This window comes from Amphiura filiformis, chromosome 19 (genome assembly GCF_039555335.1).
Source record: "Amphiura filiformis chromosome 19, Afil_fr2py, whole genome shotgun sequence".
In the NCBI taxonomy this organism is placed as follows: domain Eukaryota; kingdom Metazoa; phylum Echinodermata; class Ophiuroidea; order Amphilepidida; family Amphiuridae; genus Amphiura; species Amphiura filiformis.
The window spans coordinates 21071214-21090067 of NC_092646.1; the positions used below are offsets into that span (position 1 = coordinate 21071214).

The following is an 18854-nucleotide window of genomic DNA, read 5'->3' on the forward strand; positions in this document are numbered from 1 at the left end:
GAGCCCGACTATTTTAGCATGACAATAATTTTGATGTCCAAATCCACAGGAAAAATATTTGCTGGTTAATCGGGCATTTTCTTTAAATTTCATGGGGAATTATTATCCCTCCCCTAAACATAATTTTTCAAACACAAAAGAAAAGAATATTTTTGTTTTTAATTAATATTATAATTATATTCATATTTTCTTGTTATGTATTTCAAAATTACTTAAAAAAAGATGTTTACATTTGCCTTTCAGAAGAAAGAAGCCACCCAATCAAAAACTGGACCCCAACGATCCTGATCCTCGCTCAGCTATACATCTAGAGGTCAAAAGGACCAAAAGACTAGCCTGGAGAAGACCTGGATCAGGTGATACACATGTCAACAAAAGTCCACATATGGATGCTGAGAGGTTTGTAAAAGGAAAGCAGCATATTGATACAGATAAAAGCTATGACAAAATGATTGTTACTCATCCATTTTTATTGATAATGAATGAGTCTGATACATCAAAATTCAACATAAGATCCAAATAGTTTGTAGATTAATTGTATAACAAGTCATAAACTATTCATTCTGGAAATTTTAAGAGTATCCAATGTTGCTATTTTTCTTCCAAAAGGGCTTATTTTTTCCATAGCCAAGGAGTACATAATTGTCAAGTTTATATATCCTTAGCTGATTAATGAGATAATATTCAAATTCCCCAATTGGGTCCATGGTCCCTCCCCCCTCTCCCTTCTCCCTCTCCCTTCCCCCACTTCCTTTGCACATAGGTTTGTGATGATGATGTTGATGATGATGATGATGATGATGATGATGATGATGATGAATACAATAATGATAATACAAGATATTTAGAATGAAAATTTTTAAATGTCTTTAAGCACTAACTAAAACTTGATATTGATGATGATAATTTCATCTGCAAATTAGGTAGGGAATATCAGTTGTGTATATTGGTGTTATATTGGTATACAGTATCCAACAGAAGAAAACATAAACTTCATGATTTTGAGACCCAGAAAATAACTTTTTTTGAGCTCCTCGATGTTGGACAATATTTTGGACAGAATAATTTAAGATTTTTAATGAAAACAGTAAAAAGTAAAAAAAGGGTTTTGGTTAGAACGTTTTACCTGGTCAGTCGGTCAGGTCAGATGAGGGTGAGCAAACAATCTGTTTTATTTTGCCTGATAGAAATAATCACCCATTCATTTGCAGTGGTGAATACTCAACTCAGGAGAGGCTGCAGTACCTTCAGTGTTCTTGTTTATTTGTATTTCTTGTTTATCAATATTTTTCGCTCTTTAATTTCAATTTCTAGATTAGATTTCAAATTTTAATCAACAGAATAATTTGTTTGCTCCATATTTTAGATTTGAAACCTGTTTAAGTAAATCTAGTTTTTTCGAGAGAGGCAAACTGCTTGCTGCTAAATACTATCTGATGGATGACCCGCTACCAAGCTGTACATTGCAGGGAGAAGGCAATTTGACAAAAGAGGTAAATTTCAAGGGGCATGCATGGGCACTCTAAGTGGGAAATTTTTGACACTTTTTTGTTGTATTGGCAGTCAAAATGCCACTCGGGGAAAATCAGATCCTAATTGTAAGACTATCCCTGTGCCCAAGGTGAAATTTTACACCTACTCATGTTACTCTCTAACCATTTTCCTGGGAAACAACAATTCTCAATGTGTCGCTTTAAATTAAAGCCATGATTTATCTCTGTGATACGGAAAAACGGAACAATTCATGGAATTCGGGTTTGCTCACGGAAATTTGAAAATGCCACAAAGTAGTGAAAATCTGTGCAAAATATCTAACTTTTGTACATTGATTTGCAAAAAAAACAACAAAGAAAAGTGATAATTTAGCAGTAATCAACCATTAAACAATCCATTCTAGCATTTATTCTAGGCCTACGATGCAAGATTCTGTCCGATACAGCTATCGGAAGTACACACAAGACAATTGATGATGCTTAATTTTAATGGGGATGTTGAGGGGAGACTACAGTAAAAAGGTACATATAATTATCTAAGACAAATTACACTTTTAAAAACATGCTTGTCAGTACGACAGCAACTTAGCTCACTTCCGGTAATTTTTACCGGCGTGACCTTTGCTGTTACGTAACGTAATGTTGTAAATCAGGTGGCAAATACAGTTTTTCAGAAAACATCAAAAAAAATGGAATACATGAGTGGTTTCTCCCTTCATTTCCATATTGAGCCCATAGATAAGATATGAAACATGAGTATAAGGCAAACAGTAACGTGTAAAAGTCCAATTATTGTGGAGAAAATGAATGTTTATTGTGCGCCAAGTAGCCTAAAATGAGAAAAAATGCATGTCACGATCACCAAAATGGTTATATCTGCAACTATGCGCCAACGCCGGTCGTATGCTTTTCTGTAATGATAGACATTAGCTAACTTGAGCTTGTATTAAATTTTCAGCGAAAATGATTGGTGGAACAATCGAGTCGTAGGTTGGAAAGTTGCTTTCAAAACGGCTTCCCCTACGCAATCGTGCGTGACCATAAGTGACCAGTGTCAGCAGGAAAATTAACAGCCGGCCTTGTCCATATAATCGATTAATAATTCGTCCAGTTGACTACAGTGATATTTATTTATTCATACAAAATACTGCCCTGTCATACAAAATATCGAAGTCAATATAAAACGTAATTTCAAGCCATTTGACTGAACTTACAAACAGTTTATAAAAGATTATTGTTGAGCGAGACACTGAATTAGAAATAACATTGCAAAAGGTACGAGAATAAGTTAGCAGGTTGTGATGGTCTAGTGGCTAAGTCCGTGCCTGAAGTGCGTGAGGTTGGAAGTTCGAACCCTACCATAGCGGGTTTTTTTTGTTGAAAATATTTATGATATTAGTAAACAACTTTCAGGAAGGGTTTCTGATCATTTGAAGCAGAAATAATGAGGTAAAATGAAAGAAAGCATTTTTTTTTTATCTTGACCGCTTGTGGTGTTCTATTGAAGATAATTAAAGTTACTCTAGACAACGAAACGCTGATTCCAATTATGTGTATGTCTGGGTATGGTGTAAGAACGGTATAAAAATTACAAATAATATTATGCCAAAATATCAGGTTTCAAATTAAGTAAATTATGGCTGACGCTATCTTATCTTATTTTTTAATATGTAGGCCTAAAGAAAAACATTGCAAACGTGTTGCATAGAAATATTTTTAATTGATCATAATACTGACGGGCCTACACCATAAGCCTAACAAAACAAGAGAGAAAAAAATCGAAATGCTGTAGGATTCAACCTTCAACCTCTCGCACTTCAAACCACGGCGTCAACCACTAGACCATCACAACCTGCTGTAACATACTCGTGTCTTTTGCAACCTTATTTCTCATTCAGGGACTCGATCAACAATAATATTTTTAAAACTACTTTTAAGTTCAGTCAAATGAGGTGATATTACTTTTTATATTGACTTCAATATTTTGTAAGTCAATGCAGTAATTTACTTGAATAAAGAAATATCACTGGAGTCAACTGGACGATTCTGACGATTATTATTCGATATAATGACAAGGCCGGCTGCTATTTTGCTAGTGACACTTGTCACTAACGGGACACGCATTTCGATTGAGACACTGGCCGTTTGAGAGTAACTTTACAACCTACGACTCGATTGTTCCACCAATCATTTTCGCTGAAAATTTAATACAAGCTCAAGTTAGTTAATATCTATCATTACAGAAAAGCATAAGACCGGCGTTTGCTCATAGTTGTAGATATAACCATTTTGGTGATCGTGACATGCAATTTTCTCATTTTCCGGCCACTTTGGACATGTTCAAGCTTCTTTATTTTCAATATTATTCAACTTTTACTCGTTTTTTGTTCTTTGCACAAATGTTTGGTATCTTATCCGTGATCATGGTACACAATTTAAGCAAAAACGACCGTGTCTCCCATTTCTGGAGCTATTTAAGCTAAAACATGTTTGCCGCCAAATTTTCAACATTTAGTTACGTAACCCGTGTTCACCAACCCGTAAAAAATTTCTATCGAACAAAAGAGGTCACGAAGTTGCCGTCGTACTGTTGTATGGGAATGTATGCACTTTTCAGTGCTTTATAATGTAAAACGGAAAATCATGGAATTGTCCAATTTGTAACACAGAATTTAAATTTTGTAACACAGAAAAATCATGGCTTTACTTTAAATAGATGGCTTATTGTGTAACTGGTTGTTCTACATAGAAATATTGTGTCCTGTAATATCCAGTTTCAGGATTCAACTTTTTATAAAATAATTATTTGTCTTAATTTAATCTAAACTCAGGAAATAGATGAAATTCTAGAACGTCTTCCTGATGATGACACATCAAACAATCTCCGTTGGCTGATCTCTAGAGGGGTGGCCTACCACCATGCTGGGCTGAACAACAAGCAGAGGGTTGCCGTGGAGACCTTATTCCGAATGAAATATCTGAAGGTAAAGCAGTTAATGAAGTTATTAATATTGACCGATCATTACTAATCGGTCTGACTGCCTGCTCAGGAAACACTGCCGGGCCAGGCAGCATGTTGCCTGCGCAAGCAACATGGCATCCCACAATGCAATGCTCTATTTCAAATAATGCATCCATTAATAGACAGTTATTTCTTGGTTTAGAGTAAAGAAGTAGGTAAAATATGTAAAATTGTCAATGGATGTACAATTGCAGGATTCCAAACCTTTAGGCCTGATATAAAAATATTTTGGGAGAGGAAGAGATCTCACCAAAGCAAGCCCAAGGCTGAAACTGTCAGATTTTGTATTTCCCTGGCCGATAGCGCAAGACCTTAGACCGTTCGGCCATCTCACCCACACCCTTCTTTGGTCTGTCTGTGTGTCTGTCTGTCTCTCACACTCTTCTCTTACCTTCACCATTCAGGATCATGTCTCTGTACCTCTCAGCTCCTCTCTCTTTCTTCATCTTTCCTCTGTCTCACCAAGGGACCACAATTTTCTGTCTTTGTATATGATTTTTCTCCATACTCCTTTACTTTGATCATTGGGTATTAGATGTGTCTCTTAATTGCCATTTAGGGTGCAATATAAAATCCATCTTTAATTTATGTTTCAATTCTTTTTCTTCATAATTATTTCACAGGTTGTAAGTGCAACAGCCACACTAGCCCTAGGAATCCACATGCCATGCAAGACTGTAGTGTTTGTATGTGAAGATCTATGGCTTAAGCCTCTATCCTTTAGACAGGTCAGTATCTATCATTTACTCCAACCTTTGGACAGATAAGTATCTAACATTTAAAAATTTTAAAAGACCAAAAAATTCTATCTGTGTTACAAATTCCATCTCAAATTAAGCCATTTTGGATTCCATCCCAAATTCAACCATAATTGTCATATTGGTTCAATATCATGCGACACTTTGACACCAACCAAGAAGCACTTCTGCACCTCTACTGACATTTGATATGTGCAAGATACAATGTTAGACTTGGGTCGAGACTGAGGGCATAATTTACCGTCAAAGTTGTATTTTACAGAATGCACCACCATTCCATCTCAGAACTTAGGAGATTGTGCCTTGTGGTGATGTCACATCCTAATTTGTATAATAATGTACACTTAAAGCGCCGGTATCTGTCGAAAGATGCTCATGGTGCTTTGCAAAAAACAACCAATGTATAATAATACAAACATATACGTTTGTATTTCGTCAAATAAACGCCCCCGGGGGCGTTACATTTTCCCAATGGGGGGCGTTTATTCAAGGTCAATTTTAGAACAATAATTCCTGTTAAAACTCACGCTAAATTGACGAACTATGAACTCGAAACATGGACTTCTGGTTCACTTCCGGGTTTCCAATCCAGATTTTCGCCAATTATTGACACTATTATCGACCATGTGGGCGACTTGGTAAGCTTACTACACAAGATAGCATGGAAATATCGGCATTTTTTAAACATCTTGGTTGAAAAAAGTGGTGGGGGGGCGTTTATTTGAGAGGGGGCGACTATTTGACGAAATACGGTAGTTTGATCAGCTCATAATCGGCGGGCCTTATAACATCAATACATTTTATTTTTGAGAATTGCCTTGTGATATCTCACCAGAAGCGTAACAAATTATTAAGTCAAGTCCTATACTTTTGTCTACTTTCTTTAACACGCAAAATTCAGCCCAGACAGGCCAACTATATCACTCTTAAAGTGTGTCTACTTTTCAGTGGTAAAAGCCTAACAATTCATCAGTGTTGTATAGTTCATGCATTGAGTCAATCAAAAACATCTTGGAACAAATGTATTTTCAAGTTTGTTTTGAAACTACACAAGTTCTATGAATATGGCAGATTGTTCCAAATTTTTGCAGCTTAAACATGAAATGATCTGCTGCCCCACTGGTATCTGTTTATAGGTGTGTACTTCTGATTCAGTGTTAGAAATAAGCCTTGCTTGACTTAAGGGCCTAATATCATACCTGCCAACTACTCCGATTTTCGCGGAGTTACTCCGATTTCCCGAGTTTTAAACCCCCGAAAATCGGAGTACTCCGATTTTCTGGAAAAAAAATTAAAAAAAAAAAAAAAATTTTTAAATTTCTGTTCCAAAGTTTTCGAGCGACTTTGGAGAACCACTGGACCTATTCTGAAGTGCTAGGATCATTCACAGTTAATTTGAAAACAATTGGAAAAATTACAAAAAATTACAGTTTGTTATCCTTAATATGCAAACCACTAACTAATGTTTACCTCTTCATCTAGCACATATTATAAAATGCATGGAAAACCAATGCATGTATAATATTGTGATAGATGAAGAGGTAAACATTAGTTAGTGGTTTCCATATTAAAGATAACAAACTGTAATTTTTTTGTAATGTTTTTCAATTTTTTTTTCAAATCGTCTGTGAATGATCCTAGCACTTCAGAATACATGTACGTCTAGTGTTTCTCCGAAGTTAACAAAAACTTTGACATGTTTTTTTGTTAAATGTTTTTTTTTTGAATTTTAACTTTGTATTGTGCATCATATCAGTGTCCTATCAGTCACGTAGGCCCTGTTATAAAGCCAAAAAATCGCTTCAACGAATGATCGTTATGTACAAAAGTATAGGAAACTGCATTTTTAAAAGCACTTTTTCTATGTGAAGGAAGCATATTTTTCAAACTTGTAAAAACAAGTCCCAGAATGTTTTTCACATTTTTTCAAAGGTTGCAGTCATCAAATATGTGTTGAAATTGTTGCCAGATATGGAGTATAAATCCCTCCTCAAATGCAACCTTCAGAATAGGTCTAGAGGTTCTCAAGTTGCCAAAAACTTTGAAAAAATTAAGAAAAAATGGATTTTTTTTCAATTTTCACCTTTGTATTGTGCATCATATCAATGTCCTATCAGTCACGTAGGCCTTGTTATAAAGCCAAAAAATCGCTTCAACAAATGATCGTTATGTACAAAAGTATAGGAAACTGCATTTTTAAAAGCACATTTTCTGTGTGAAGGAAGCATATTTTTCAAACTTATAAAAACAGGTCCCAGAATATTTTTTCACATTTTTTTCAAAGGTTGTAGTCATCAAATATGTGTTGAAATTGTTGCTAGATATGGAGTATAAATCCCTCCTCAAAGTGTATAAAAGCCTAGGGCTTCATTTTCACCTTGTTGTTTTTCTATAAAATGTGTCTAATGTGAAGGGGCTTATAAGGGTTTTTACAGTGTAGAAACCCTCTAGCTTTGGGGGGCTTTGCCCCCTCAACCCCCACCGGGACTTTGCCCCTGTACCCCACCAAGGACCCTTAAGCGGGCCCCTGGACCCCACGCCGTCAGAGGCGATACTACGGGCACTTCGCGCGCTACGTTCGCCATGTACTCTGTTTTTTAGGTTTTCAATGTTGGCAGGTATGTAATATGGCCTTTAAAATTTTGTCTTTATTTCCTACACAGCCTGTAAATTACCATACAATATGCTGATTTCTTTTAAATTTGTAGTTCAGGCCCATCAAAACTTACAAAGGCCCATAGATTTTCATAAACATATGGCCCTTAAAAATGCTGGCCTACTCCTAACACAGCTTTTGTTATCAATGCATTATGTATATTGTTACCTTTCACCACAGATGATGAAGCATGTAATGATTCCATGTTGTACTTTCTTGACATTTCTTACAGATGTCTGGTCGTTCAGGTCGTCGTGGCTATGATCTTGTTGGCAACGTTATCTTCTTCTGTGTTCCACCTCAGAAGATTCAGCATCTGATTACCTCAGGTTTGCCTCATCTGAGAGGTCATTTTCCATTCAGTGTTAGCTTTGTGTTAAGACTCATGGTATTGACACATAACTCACAGGACAAGAAGAGTGCACATGAAAAAGTAAGTCACTGGGTTGGGTCAAATAAGCTATTCCAGTTGAAATCCATACACCCCCTATGGAAAACATGCTCTTAAGGTTAGCAACTATTTTAAACTGTTGCAATTTGGTAGTACACAGCATCTTGCGAATGGTAGTGAGCTTTGGCAAAAATTGCATTGATAATTTAATAGAAAGTGTGTACAAGAATTCAAATATCACAGATATACATTTGTAGGTCCTGTGGTTCTTGAGTTATGTTATAAAGAGGGCTGAAACAACAACACTTGTAAAATGTACACAACTCTTTAACAACAACAAATCAAGCAACTTTTCAAAGTATATGATTTGCAGAGTGTTATTTTTCAATAATATATTGATTTAAACAATGAAAATCAATTTTTTTGCTGCTTCGACCAAAAATACCTCATCTACCCTTAATCTCGCACCCAGGGAGTGTGAATTTCAAACAGGGCCACTTGAATGTGTGACTCCATTTTTATAACATTTGGCACAATGGCAGGCAGATCCAATATTGAAAAAAAAAAACTAGTGGCAAATGGTGGTCATAGACCACAAACCTGGCTGGCACGCTTGACATGACCTTTGACCTTTTTAAATGTTTCCCGGGTCATGAGGTTTGTTGTTACCGAGTTTGAGCCCCGTACCTCTTACAGATGTCCAGAAAATGTATTTCTGAAATTTGACCTCTGCATGACCTTTGACCTGACCCCTGCAAAATGTTCCCCTGGTCATGAGATTTGTTGTCACTGAGTTTGAGCCCCATATACTCCTTACAGATGTCCAGATAATGCAATTGTAATATTTTACCCCTTTAATGACCTTTGACCCCAATTCTGTGTACAAGTTACAAGCACTGGGTATAGCCGATGCCTATGTGCAAGTGACGTTATTGTGCTATGTAATTTATAGCAGAAGAAGCATTTTGAAGGTATTTGGTTATATACTGGAAATACCCCCTTAATAACCTTTGACCTCATTTCTGTTTACACCTTTTGAGCACTGGATATAGTCGATGCTTATGTGCAAGTGACGTTATTGTAGGATGTTATATGTAGGAGAAGAAGCATTTTTAGCTGAAATCACATTTTTGGCCTATTTGACCTCTCTATGACCTTTTACAACTTAAGTGCCATGTGACATGTATGATCATAGTCAGTGATGGTTGTGACCAAGTTAGGTCAAATCGGTCAAAGCATGTCTGAGCTAGAGTAAAAAGTGTCAGAAAATTGCCAGAAAGAAGAAGAAGAAAGATTGGATAGCAAAACAGTACCTAGCTCGGGGGTTGTAAACCCCCAGCTAGGTAATAAATTGAAGGATTGCTTTAAGAATGTGGGACATTAAGGTCATGTCTTCTATAGGGGGTACATGGATTATAATTGGAAGAACCCAATCTTTGATTTACAAGTTTGTGTAAATTATAATCCCTTTCATGGTCAACCATATTGATGTGACTTTTACTGATGTGATGTTTCAGTCATTCTGGCAGATTCTAATTTTTAATATGTTTTCAAGAACTAATATGTTTTCAACATCAAGAACCAGATCTTGAAGATATTCAGTACTGATGGAGAAGAAAATTTATTGATGGAAACTCTTATATTAACAGAACAAAATTGCAAAAAACATGACAAGTTTTGCTGTAAAATCAGGCCACCCATTCCACCATTCCATTGAAAATGGCAACGCCCCCCTGGTCACATGGCTATTATGCATACCCGCTTATATAAAAAAGCTGAAGCGTAGGCAATGTAGCCAAATTTGTTTGATCTTTCGATCAACCATCAATGCATGGTCAATGAAGTATGAAGTATATTGACCAATAATTCCGATTAATTAGTTGATAGTTGACTTCATTAATTACAAGCATCAAAGCAGCATCGACGGCAGATCCTAATATTGAACAAATTTGACTGCGTTCAGTGCCTTACTGTTTGAGAAACAACAATAATTGTTTTTGTCTTTTGTAGGCGTTGGCTCTGCTGAAGCACCCATTTGTGTGTTACAAGTCACAGGGCATGGAGGAGGTGGTACAACATTTCTTCCTCTTCAGTGTTGATTACCTCATTAGAGTGGTAAGATATTGTGCCATTCCAATTTAAATCCATACAACCCTTTAGTAGACATTACCTTCATCTCCCACACAGGGGGTGTAGATTTCAAATGAAATCACTCATTCAGATACCCCATTTGAAATTCACACTCCCTGTGGGGGAAGATTAAGATCATAATTATGTGTTCCATAGGTGTAAGGATTTCAACTGGACTCATTAGACAGAATCCTTTATCATCTGCCAACTGCATGGCATGTCATTGGCTGAATTCACACACCATCGCTAAAAGACGAGCGATTGCACCTACATGTAGACCAACGAGGTAGCACACTTTTTCCAGCTTAACAAAAAGCGCATGCTATCTCATTGGTGAAAAACAAATTGATCATTGCTAAGCGATGGAGTATAAATTCTGCTTGACAAAGAGAACAACTCAGGCATTAACCCACAAGCCTCAGCACACTTTAAAATGTTTATGTAATCAAAATTACATAAAATCAAACACCCTATACATACCACAATAAACCATCACAGCCATGATCAGCTTCATAAGCTCTCCGAGAAAATAAGCAGTTATAATGAAAGCCATAAATAATGAAACTAATTCACATCTGTTGATTCTGTCAATCAAATTCCCAATGGCCCATGATTGAATAGTATCATGTAACTAGTGAAGGCACTGCCCTTGTTATACAATACTAACCAATCACAGGCTGTGCTGCAGTTTTGATTGACAGAATCATCAGACGCTACCTTTTTTTTTTAATTGCGTCTTTTATTATAGTTCCTTGCCCAGAATATCCAAAGCCTTACCACTTGACTGCTAAGTTTAAGCTTGATCATATGTTATCATTAATTATATCACTCATACATAAATTCTAGACAGTTCATTGGTTGATTACCATTTGCCATTTTTACCATCACCCACTCCGTGTGATAGTATTTACCATCATGTGCTTTGACGTAGTGCGCCTGCGCCAAGCCGTGCGCTGACTTTTGGACTCGCCGATTTAGTTATGGGGTGGACCCCAAAATGTGAAGTATATCACCGCAAAACATGGTGTTATGTTGATGAATAAATGTATTTCCTACCTTAAATAATATTTTAGTAATAGAATTTATGTATGAGTGATATAAAACAAATATTAACTGTCTTAAATTAGTGTAATGGTGAAATATAATCACTTTCGGTGAAAGATGTATTGTTCCATTCCACTCGCCGTTCCGGCTCGTGGAATGGAGCAATCCATCTTTCACCTCGTGATTATATTTCGACCATCACACTCATAGACAGTTAATATTTGTATAATATAGGGTCTGTTAGAACCAGATGGCACACCAATTAGCCTGTCAGGGCTAGCTACTCACCTTCACTACCATGAACCCGCAAACCTAACTTTCGTCAGTATGCTGCAAGAGGGCGTATTTCACAAACTTTGCCAGCCAAGCAGGGGTATGTATAATTGATCCTCATTATGTGACAATGGCAGATAAACAATGTTGAAGGCCAGGGGTAGGATGGGAAAGAAAATAATGATCATGTAACTTTTTTTCTCTGTGGTATAGTTCGCAATTGTAAATAATTCTATGGTGCAGAAGCGAGGGATGCAATGATGTAAGAGAGTGAGACTTGTTCCAAAGGGTCGTACCCGGTACAAGACCCACTTGTAATACATTTGCTAATTTGTAGATTGAGCCTGAGGAATTTCTTATTCCAGACAGACTTGATGGGCGGAATCACACAGCTATCCCCACAACTATTACACTACCAGAATCCTATTGCTGCTGCCCCAGAGGTGCTCAGCTACTTCATTGGTACTCTAATAAGAGTACCTGTGTTGGTACACACATTGGAAGTACACTAGTACTAATTGGTACTGCATATAGTAACTGTAAAGTACCAGGGCAGCAGTAGTTGGCATCAATAGGAATTTGGTAGTGTACATTATGATCTGTATACTTGACAAGCATTGATAGCACCTAATTCACCTCTGTCAAAAAGAAATGTGGTTTGCAAACAATGGCAGAAATTTCATAAGCCATATTGTAATATTTCCATATTGTATTCTTTTTCCACAAAATGTTAGTTTTTACTGTCTGATATGGCCCCTTTTAATTTTGAGCTGAACAACTAAGGTAAAGCAAAGAAATCACAATTTAATTCCAGCACCAATGTGTGTCACTCCATCGATCATGACTTTGGTTGGTCTTTTGATATGTTATGACCATTCTATATGCCATCAAAATTTCAGATTCTGTCACAAATACAGCATTTACAGGCATGATTTTTGCAGGGTATGTTAGTTCATTAATGTACATTACAAAATGGTAAAGTCAGAATTTTGACCAAATTTGGAACATCCTCAGCATAATTATGTTACAATATGGCTTGAAGTTCTTCTCCAACTCACAGTGATTCATCTCATTTTCAGATGGTTCTTTCTCCTGGTCAGTGATGGAGACCCTTGTTGTGATACTAGCTCAGATGTTTGGTCGTATTACAATGCCTATGGCAACATACAAGAGGAAGAAGAGACAAGGAATACACTCCAAGGTATCTACTGTGAAATCAGATGTTTGGCCGTATTACAATGCCTATGGCAACATACAAGAGGAAGAAGAGACAAGGAATACACTCCAAGGTATGTACTGTGAAATCAGATGTTTGGTCGTATTACAATGCCTATGGCAACATACAAGAGGAAGAAGGAACAAGGAATACACTCCAAGGTATCTACTGTGAAATCAGATGTTTGGTCGTATTACAATGCCTATGGCAACATACAAGAGGAAGAAGGAACAAGGAATACACTCCAAGGTATGTACTGTGAAATCAGATGTTTGGCCGTATTACAATGCCTATGGCAACATACAAGAGGAAGAAGGAACAAGGAATACACTCCAAGGTATGTACTGTGAATTTAGATGTTTGGTCGTATTACAATGCCTATGGCAACATACAAGAGGAAGAAGAAACAAGGAATACACTCCAAGGTATGTACTGTGAAATCAGATGTTTGGCCGTATTACAATGCCTATGGCAACATACAAGAGGAAGAAGAAACAAGGAATACACTCCAAGGTATGTACTGTGAAATCAGATGTTTGGCCGTATAACAATGCCTATGGCAACATATAAGAGGAAGAAGAAACAAGGAATACACTCCAAGGTATGTACTGTGAAATCAGATGTTTGGTCGTATAACAATGCCTATGGCAACATATAAGAGGAAGAAGAGACAAGGAATACACTCCAAGGTATGTACTGTGAAATCAGATGTTTGGTCGTATTACAATGCCTATGGCAACATATAAGAGGAAGAAGAAACAAGGAATACACTCCAAGGTATGTACTGTGAAATCAGATGTTTGGTCGTATTACAATGCCTATGGCAACATATAAGAGGAAGAAGAGACAAGGAATACACTCCAAGGTATGTACTGTGAAATCAGATGTTTGGCCGTATTACAATGCCTATGGCAACATACAAGAGGAAGAAGAAACAAGGAATACACTCCAAGGTATCTACTGTGAAATCAGATGTTTGGTCGTATTACAATGCCTATGGCAATATACAAGAGAAAGAAGGAACAAGGAATACACTCCAAGGTATGTACTGTGAAATCAGATGTTTGGCCGTATTACAATGCCTATGGCAACATACAAGAGGAAGAAGAAACAAGGAATACACTCCAAGGTATCTACTGTGAAATCAGATGTTTGGCCGTATTACAATGCCTATGGCAACATACAAGAGGAAGAAGGAACAAGGAATACACTCCAAGGTATCTACTGTGAAATCAGATGTTTGGCCGTATCACAATGCCTATGGCAACATACAAGAGGAAGAAGGAACAAGGAATACACTCCAAGGTATGTACTGTGAAATCAGATGTTTGGTCGTATTACAATGCCTATGGCAACATACAAGAGGAAGAAGAAACAAGGAATACACTCCAAGGTATGTACTGTGAAATCAGATGTTTGGTCGTATTACAATGCCTATGGCAACATATAAGAGGAAGAAGGAACAAGGAATACACTCCAAGGTATCTACTGTGAAATCAGATGTTTGGTCGTATTACAATGCCTATGGCAACATACAAGAGGAAGAAGAAACAAGGAATACACTCCAAGGTATGTACTGTGAAATCAGATGTTTGGTCAGATACAATGCCTATGGCAACATACAAGAGGAAGAAGGAACAAGGAATACACTCCAAGGTATCTACTGTGAAATCAGATGTTTGGTCAGACATAATGCCTATGGCAACATACAAGAGGAAGAAGAAACAAGGAATACACTCCAAGGTATGTACTGTGAAATCAGATGTTTGGTCAGATTACAATGCCTATGGCAACATATAAGAGGAAGAAGGAACAAGGAATACACTCCAAGGTATCTACTGTGAAATCAGATGTTTGGTCGTATTACAATGCCTATGGCAACATACAAGAGGAAGAAGAAACAAGGAATACACTCCAAGGTATGTACTGTGAAATCAGATGTTTGGCCGTATTACAATGCCTATGGCAACATACAAGAGGAAGAAGAAACAGGGAATACACTCCAAGGTATGTACTGTGAAATCAGATGTTTGGCCGTATTACAATGCCTATGGCAACATACAAGAGGAAGAAGGAACAAGGAATACACTCCAAGGTATCTACTGTGAAATCAGATGTTTGGTCGTATTACAATGCCTATGGCAACATACAAGAGGAAGAAGAAACAAGGAATACACTCCAAGGTATGTACTGTGAAATCAGATGTTTGGCCGTATTACAATGCCTATGGCAACATACAAGAGGAAGAAGGAACAAGGAATACACTCCAAGGTATCTACTGTGAAATCAGATGTTTGGCCGTATTACAATGCCTATGGCAACATACAAGAGGAAGAAGAAACAAGGAATACACTCCAAGGTATCTACTGTGAAATCAGATGTTTGGCCGTATTACAATGCCTATGGCAACATACAAGAGGAAGAAGAGACAAGGAATACACTCCAAGGTATCTACTGTGAAATCAGATGTTTGGCCGTATTACAATGCCTATGGCAACATACAAGAGGAAGAAGGACAAGGAATACACTCCAAGGTATCTACTGTGAAATCAGATGTTTGGCCGTATTAACAGTGCCTATGGCAACATACAAGAGGAAGAAGGAACAAGGAATACACTCCAAGGTATGTACTGTGAAATCAGATGTTTGGCCGTATTACAATGCCTATGGCAACATACAAGAGGAAGAAGGAACAAGGAATACACTCCAAGGTATCTACTGTGAAATCAGATGTTTGGTTGTATTACAATGCCTATGGCAACATACAAGAGGAAGAAGAAACAAGGCATACACTCCAAGGTATGTACTGTGAAATCAGATGTTCGGCCGTATTACAATGCCTATGGCAACATACAAGAGGAAGAAGAAACAGGGAATACACTCCAAGGTATGTACTGTGAAATCAGATGTTTGGCCGTATTACAATGCCTATGGCAACATACAAGACGAAGAAGGAACAAGGAATACACTCCAAGGTATCTACTGTGAAATCAGATGTTTGGTCGTATTACAATGCCTATGGCAACATACAAGAGGAAGAAGAAACAAGGAATACACTACAAGGTATGTACTGTGAAATCAGATGTTTGGCCGTATTACAATGCCTATGGCAACATACAAGAGGAAGAAGGAACAAGGAATACACTCCAAGGTATCTACTGTGAAATCAGATGTTTGGTCGTATTACAATGCCTATGGCAACATACAAGAGGAAGAAGAAACAAGGAATACACTCCAAGGTATCTACTGTGAAATCAGATGTTTGGCCGTATTACAATGCCTATGGCAACATACAAGAGGAAGAAGAGACAAGGAATACACTCCAAGGTATCTACTGTGAAATCAGATGTTTGGCCGTATTACAATGCCTATGGCAACATACAAGAGGAAGAAGAGACAAGGAATACACTCCAAGGTATCTACTGTGAAATCAGATGTTTGGCCGTATTACAATGCCTATGGCAACATACAAGAGGAAGAAGGAACAAGGAATACACTCCAAGGTATGTACTGTGAAATCAGATGTTTGGTCGTATTACAATGCCTATGGCAACATATAAGAGGAAGAAGGAACAAGGAATACACTCCAAGGTATCTACTGTGAAATCAGATGTTTGGTCGTATTACAATGCCTATGGCAACATACAAGAGGAAGAAGAAACAAGGAATCCACTCCAAGGTATGTACTGTGAAATCAGATGTTTGGTCGTATTACAATGCCTATGGCAACATACAAGAGGAAGAAGAAACAAGGAATCCACTCCAAGGTATGTACTGTGAAATCAGATGTTTGGCCGTATTACAATGCCTATGGCAACATATAAGAGGAAGAAGGAACAAGGAATCCACTCCAAGGTATGTACTGTGAAATCAGATGTTTGGCCGTATTACAATGCCTATGGCAACATATAAGAGGAAGAAGGAACAAGGAATCCACTCCAAGGTATGTACTGTGAAATCAGATGTTTGGCCGTATTACAATGCCTATGGCAACATACAAGAGGAAGAAGAGACAAGGAATACACTCCAAGGTATGTACTGTGAAATCAGATGTTTGGCCGTATTACAATGCCTATGGCAACATATAAGAGGAAGAAGGAACAAGGAATCCACTCCAAGGTATGTACTGTGAAATCAGATGTTTGGCCGTAAAATGCCTATGGCAACATATAAGAGGAAGAAGGAACAAGGAATCCACTCCAAGGTATGTACTGTGAAATCAGATGTTTGGCCGTATTACAATGCCTATGGCAACATACAAGAGGAAGAAGAGACAAGGAATACACTCCAAGGTATCTACTGTGAAATCAGATGTTTGGCCGTATTACAATGCCTATGGCAACATACAAGAGGAAGAAGAGACAAGGAATACACTCCAAGGTATGTACTGTGAAATCAGATGTTTGGCCGTATAACAATGCCTATGGCAACATACAAGAGGAAGAAGAGACAAGGAATACACTCCAAGGTATGTACTGTGAAATCAGATGTTTGGTCGTATAACAATGCCTATGGCAACATACAAGAGGAAGAAGAGACAAGGAATACACTCCAAGGTATCTACTGTGAAATCAGATGTTTGGTCGTATAACTATGCCTATGGCAACATACAAGAGGAAGAAGAGACAAGGAATACACTCCAAGGTATCTACTGTGAAATCAGATGTTTGGTCGTATAACAATGCCTATGGCAACATACAAGAGGAAGAAGAGACAAGGAATACACTTCAAGGTATCTACTGTGAAATCAGATGTTTGGCCGTATAACAATGCCTATGGCAACATACAAGAGGAAGAAGAAACAAGGAATACACTCCAAGGTATCTCCTGTGAAATCAGATGTTTGGTCGTATAACAATGCCTATGGCAACATACAAGAGGAAGAAGAGACAAGGAATACACTCCAAGGTATGTACTGTGAAATCAGATGTTTGGTCGTATAACTATGCCTATGGCAACATACAAGAGGAAGAAGAGACAAGGAATACACTCCAAGGTATGTACTGTGAAATCAGATGTTTGGCCGTAGGACAATGCCTATGGCAACATACAAGAGGAAGAAGAGACAAGGAATACACTCCAAGGTATGTACTGTGAAATCAGATGTTTGGTCAGATAACTATGCCTATGGCAACATACAAGAGGAAGAAGAGACAAGGAATACACTCCAAGGTATGTACTGTGAAATCAGATGTTTGGCCGTATAACAATGCCTATGGCAACATACAAGAGGAAGAAGAGACAAGGAATACACTCCAAGGTATGTACTGTGAAATCAGATGTTTGGTCGTATAACAATGCCTATGGCAACATACAAGAGAAAGAAGAGACAAGGAATACACTCCAAGGTACGTACTGTGAAATCAGATGTTTGGTCGTATAACTATGCCTATGGCAACATACAAGAGAAAGAAGAAACAAGGAATACACTCCAAGGTATGTACTGTGAAATCAGATGTTTGGCCGTATAACAATGCCTATGGCAACATACAAGAGGAAGAAGAAACAAGGAATACACTCCAAGGTATGTACTGTGAAATCAGATGTTTGGTCGTATAACAATGCCTATGGCAACATACAAGAGAAAGAAGAGACAAGGAATACACTCCAAGGTATGTACTGTGAAATCAGATGTTTGGTCGTATAACTATGCCTATGGCAACATACAAGAGAAAGAAGAGACAAGGAATACACTCCAAGGTATGTACTGTGAAAAGCATGAAATGTGCTTGTGCATGAAAATTTCATGACATTTCCGAGTTACATGGATTTCATGCTTGCAATACTTCTTTTTTCTATAGGCCTTTAAGAAAATGTCAGTTTTACACAAATTTCAATTACATGCCACAAAAATGAGCTATTCCATTTAAA

At 37.6% G+C, this 18854-nt stretch overlaps 1 pseudogene; it reads left to right on the plus strand.

The window, feature by feature from the left end:
- The window catches only part of LOC140141037 (probable ATP-dependent RNA helicase DDX60), an 83813-nt pseudogene that overhangs the window by 58381 nt on the left and 6578 nt on the right, over positions 1-18854 (plus strand).